The sequence below is a fragment of the Oncorhynchus masou genome, unplaced genomic scaffold (assembly GCF_036934945.1).
Source record: "Oncorhynchus masou masou isolate Uvic2021 unplaced genomic scaffold, UVic_Omas_1.1 unplaced_scaffold_1440, whole genome shotgun sequence".
Classification (NCBI taxonomy): domain Eukaryota; kingdom Metazoa; phylum Chordata; class Actinopteri; order Salmoniformes; family Salmonidae; genus Oncorhynchus; species Oncorhynchus masou.
This window is the reverse complement of record NW_027004368.1, coordinates 135,304-141,303: the sequence shown is the minus strand read 5'-3', so window position 1 is coordinate 141,303 and position 6,000 is coordinate 135,304. Positions and strand designations below refer to the sequence as shown.

Below are 6,000 nucleotides of genomic sequence, written 5' to 3'. Positions count from 1 at the left end.
AAAATGATCCGCCGCAATTGTTGCAACCCCTATTACTAGCCTGTTCAACCTCTCTTTTGTATTGTCGAAGATCCCCAAAGATTAGAATGCTGCCGCGGTCATCCCCCTCTTCAAAGGGGGAGACACTCTATACCCAAGCTGATACAGACCTATATCAATCCTACCATGCCTTTCTAAAGTCTTCGAAAGCCTAGTTAACAAACAGATAACCGACCATTTCGAATCCCACCGTACCTTCTCTGCTATGCAATCTGTTTTCTGAGCTGGTCATGGGTGCACCTCAGCCACGCTCAAGGTCCTAAACGATATCATAACCGCCATTGATAAAAGACAATACTGTGCAGCTGTATTAATTCTTACTCTGTCAATCACCACATTCTTATCGGCAGACTCAACAGCCTTGCTTTCTCAAATGACTGCCTCACCTGGTTCACCAACTACTTCTCAGATAGAGTTCAGTGTGTCAAATCGGATGGCCTGTTGTCTGGACCTCTAGCAGACTCTATGGGGGTAACACAGGGTTCAATTCTCAGGCTGACTCTTTTCTCTGTATACATCAATGATGTTGCTCTTGCTGCTGGTGATTCTCTGATCCACCTCTATGCAGACAACACCATTCTGCATACTTCTGGCCCTTCTTTGGACAATGTGGTAACAAACCTCCAGACGAGCTTCAATGCCATACAACACTCCTTCCGTGGCCTCCAACTGCTCTTACATGCATGTAAAACTAAATGCATGCTCTTCAACCGATCGCTGCCCACACCCACCTGCCCATCTAGCATCACTACTCTGGACTTAGAATGTGTGGACAACTACAAAAACCTAGGTGTCTTGTTAGACTGTAAACTCTCCTTCTAGACTCACATTAAGCATCTCCAATCCAAAATGAATTATAGAATAGGCTTCCTATTTCGCAACAAACTATCCTTCACTCATGCTGCTAAACATACCCTCTTAAAACTGACCATCCTTCCAATTCTTGACTTCGGCGATGTAATTTGCAAATTAGCCTCCAACACTCTACTCAACAAATTGTATGTAGTCTATCACCGTGCCATCTGTTATGTCACCAAATCCTCATATACTACCCACCACTGAGACCTGCATGCTCTCATTGACTGGCCCTCGATTCATATTCGTCGCCAAACCCACTGGTTCCTGGTCATTTACAGTCGTGGCCAAAAGTATTGACAATGACACGAATATTAATTTTCACAAAGTCTGCTGCCTCAGTTTGTATGATGGCAATTTGCATATGCTCCAGAATGTTATGAAGAGTGATCAGATGAATTGCCATTAATGCCATGCACTGAATCGCCCAAAAAACATTTTGACTGCATTTCAGCCCTGCCATGAAAGGACCAGCTGACATCATGTCAGTGCTTCTCTCGTTAACACAGGTGTGAGTGTTGGCAAGGCTGGAGATCACTCTGTCATGCTGATTGAGTTTGAATAACAGACTGGAAGCTTCAAAAGGAGGGTGGTGCTGGGAATCATTGTACTTGTCTGTCTGTCTGGTTATCCATCAACCATGGTTATCTGCAAGGAAACACATGCCGTCATCATTGAATTGCACAAAAAGGGCTTCACAGGCAAGGATATTGCTGCCAGTAAGATTGCACCTAAATCAACCATTTATCAGATCATCAAGAACTTCAACGAGAGCAGTTCAATTGTTGTGAAGAAGGCTTCAGGGCGCCAAAGAAAGTCCAGCAAGCGCCAGAACCATCTCCTAAACCTTATTCAGCTGTGGGATCGGGGCATCACCAGTACAGATCTGATCAGGAATGGCAGCAGGCAGGTGTGAATGCATCTACACGCACAGTGAGGCGAAGACTTTTGGAGGATGGACTGGTGTTGAGAAGGGCAGCAAAGAAGCCACTTCTCTCCAGGAAAAACATCAGGGACAGACTGATATTCTGCAAAAGGTACAGGGACTGGACTGCTGAGGACTGGGGTAAAGTCATTTTCTCTAATGAATCTCCTTTCCAACTGTTTGGGGCATCTGGAAAAAGCTTGTCAGAAGAAGACAAGGTGAGCGCTACTATCAGTCCTGTGTCATGCCAACAGTAAATCATCCTGAGAACATTCATGTGTGGGGTTGCTTCTCAGCCAAGGGAGTGGGCTACATCACAATTATGCATTAGAACACAGCCATGAATAAAGAATGGTACCAAAACGTCCTCCGAGAGCAACATCTCCCAACCATCCAGGAACAGTTTGGTGACTAACCATGCCTTTTCCAGCATGATGGAGCACCTTGCCATAAGGCAAAAGTGATAACTAAGTGGCTCGGGGAACAAAACATTGATATTTTGGGTCCATGGCCAGGAAACTCCCCAGACCTTAATCCCAATTGAGGTGGTCAATCTTTAAGAGGCGGGTGGACAAACAAAAACCCACAAATTCTGACAAACTACAAGCATTGATCATGCAAGAATGGGCTGCCATCAGTCAGGATGTGGCCCAGAAGTTAATTGACAGCATGCCAGGACGGATTGCAGAGTTCTTGAAAAAGAAGGGTCAACACAGCAGATATTGACTCTTTGCATCAACTTCATGTAATTGTCAATAAAAGCCTTTGACACTTATGAAATGCTTGTAATTATTCTTTAGTTTTCCATAGTAACATCTGACAATATTATCTAAAGACACTGAAACAGAAAACTTTGTGGAATGTAATATTTGTTTAATTCTCTAAACTTTTGTCCAGGACTGTGTAAGTGTTTGTTAGGTAAAGCCCCATCTTATCTCAGCTCACTGGTCACCATAGCAGCACCCACCCGTAGCACGCGCTCCAGCAGGTATATTTAGCTTGTCATCCCCAAAGCCAACTCCTCATTTGGCTGCCTTTCCTTCCAGTTCTCTGCTGCCAATGACTGGAACGAATTGCAAAAATCACTGGAGTCTTATATCTCCCTCACTAACTTTATGCATCAGCTGTCAGAGCAGCTTACCAATCACTGCAACTGTACACAGCTCATCTGTAAATTGCCCACCCAACTACCTCATCCCCATATTGTTATTTATTTATTTTTGCTCCTTTGCACCCCAGTATCTCTACTTGTACGTTCATCTTCTGCACATCTATCACTCCAGTGTTTAACTCACAATCTATTTCGCCACTATGGCCTATTTATTGCCTTTACCTCCCTCATCCTATTTCATTTGCACAAACTGTACATAGATCTTTCTATTGTGTCATTGACTACTTTTGTTAATTGCACGTGTAACTCTGTCGTTAATATCACATTGCTTTGCTTTATCTTGGTCAGGTCGTGTGTGTGTGTGTGTGTGTGTGTGTGTGTGTGTGTGTGTGTGTGTGTGTGTGTGTGTGTGTGTGTGTGTGTGTGTGTGTGTGTGTGTGTGTGTGTGTGTGTGTGTGTGTGTGTGTGTGTGTGTAAGCATTTCCAATATGTGCATCTTTGTTTCAGCTTCCAGAGAGCTATCTGAAGACGTCCCTGGGTTCCTGCATCAAACACAACTACTAGCATTTCTATACAGGAGGTGAGGAATCATATCTATACAGGAGGTGGGTATCATTTCTATACAGGAGGTGGGTATCATTTCTATACAGGAGGTGGGTATCATATCTATACAGGAGGTGGGTATCATATCTATACAGGAGGTGGGTATCATTTCTATACAGGAGGTGGGTATCATTTATATACAGGAGGTGGGTATCATATCTATACAGGAGGTGGGTATCATTTCTATACAGGAGGTGGGTATCATTTCTATACAGGAGGTGGGTATCATTTATATACAGGAGGTGGGTATCATATCTATACAGGAGGTGGGTATCATTTCTATACAGGAGGTGGGTATCATTTCTATACAGGAGGTGGGTATCATTTATATACAGGAGGTGGGTATCATTTCTATACAGGAGGTGGGTATCAGATCTATACAGGAGGTGGGTATCATTTCTATACAGGAGGTGGGTATCATTTCTATACAGGAGGTGGGTATTATTTCTATACAGGAGGTGGGTATCATTTCTATACAGGAGGTGGGTATCATTTCTATACAGGAGGTGGGTATCATTTCTATACAGGAGGTGGGTATCATATCTATACAGGAGGTGGGTATCATTTAAATATAGGAGGTGGGTATCATTTATATACAGGAGGTGGGTATCATTTCTATACAGGAGGTGGGTATCATTTCTATACAGGAGGTGGGTATCATTTCTACACAGGAGGTGGGTATCATTTCTATACAGGAGGTGGGTATCATTCCTACACAGGAGGTGGGTATCATTTCTATACAGGAGGTGGGTATCATATCTATACAGGAGGTGGGTATCATATCTATACAGGAGGTGGGTATCATTTCTACACAGGAGGTGGGTATCATTTCTATACAGGAGGTGGGTATCATTCCTACACAGGAGGTGGGTATCATTTCTATACAGGAGGTGGGTATCATATCTATACAGGAGGTGGGTATCATATCTATACAGGAGGTGGGTATCATTTCTATACAGGAGGTGGGTATCATTTCTATACAGGAGGTGGGTATCATTCCTACACAGGAGGTGGGTATCTAAGATCCTATCTAAGATTCTAGAGAGCATCCAATATTAGCCTGGTCACAGATCTGTTATGTAGAGAGAAACCCCATATAGAGGACAGACTGACCAGTCTAACACCATATAGAGGACAGACTGACCAGTCTAACACCATATAGAGGACAGACAAACAGACTGACCAGGCTAACACCATATAGAGGACAGACAAACAGACTGACCAGTCTAACACCATATAGAGGACAGACTGACCAGGCTAACACCATATAGAGGACAGACTGACCAGGCTAACACCATATAGAGGACAGACTGACCAGGCTAACACCATATAGAGGACAGACAAACAGACTGACCAGGCTAACACCATATAGAGGACAGACAAACAGACTGACCAGGATAACACCATATAGAGGACAGACTGACCAGGCTAACACCATATAGAGGACAGACAAACAGACTGACCAGGCTAACACCGTATAGAGGACAGACTGACCAGACTAACACCATATAGAGGACAGACTGACCAGTCTAACACCATATAGAGGACAGACTGACCAGGATGACACCATATAGAGGACAGACTGACCAGGCTAACACCATATAGAGGACAGACAAACAGACTGACCAGGCTAACACCATATAGAGGACAGACAAACAGACTGACCAGGCTAACACCATATAGAGGACAGACTGACCAGGCTAATACCATATAGAGGACAGACTGACCAGGCTAACACCATATAGAGGACAGACAAACAGACTGACCAGGCTAACACCATATAGAGGACAGACAAACAGACTGACCAGGCTAACACCATATAGAGGACAGACTGACCAGGCTAACACCATATAGAGGCCAGACTGACCGGGCTAACAGCATATAGAGGACAGACTGACCAGGCTAACACCGTATTGAGGACATACTGTCCAGTCTAACACCATATAGAGAACAGACTGACCAGACTAACACCATATAGAGGACAGACTGACCTGGATAACACCATATAGAGGACAGACTGACCAGGCTAACACCATATAGAGGACAGACTGACCAGGCTAACACCATATAGAGGACAGACAAACAGACTGACCAGGCTAACACCATATAGAGGACAGACAAACAGACTGACCAGGCTAACACCATATAGAGGACAGACTGACCAGGCTAACACCATATAGAGGACAGACAAACAGACTGACCAGGCTAACACCATATAGAGGACAGACTGACCAGACTAACACCATATAGAGGACAGACTGACCAGGCTAACACCATATAGAGGACAGACTGACCAGGCTAACACCGTATTGAGGACATACTGTCCAGTCTAACACCATATAGAGAACAGACTGACCAGACTAACACCATATAGAGGACAGACTGACCTGGATAACACCATATAGAGGACAGACTGACCAGGCTAACACCATATAGAGGACAGACTGACCTGGATAACACCATATAG

At 44.2% G+C, this 6,000-nt stretch overlaps 1 protein-coding gene across 1 annotated transcript in view; it reads left to right on the top strand.

Moving 5' to 3' along the window:
• Positions 1 to 3,433: 3,433 nt before the first annotated feature.
• LOC135530852 (b(0,+)-type amino acid transporter 1-like) overlaps positions 3,434 to 6,000 on the top strand; it is a 55,482-nt gene continuing 52,915 nt past the window's right edge. The window contains 1 exon segment of the mRNA XM_064959024.1: positions 3,434 to 3,510. The gene's annotated coding sequence lies outside the window, so the exon portion shown is untranslated.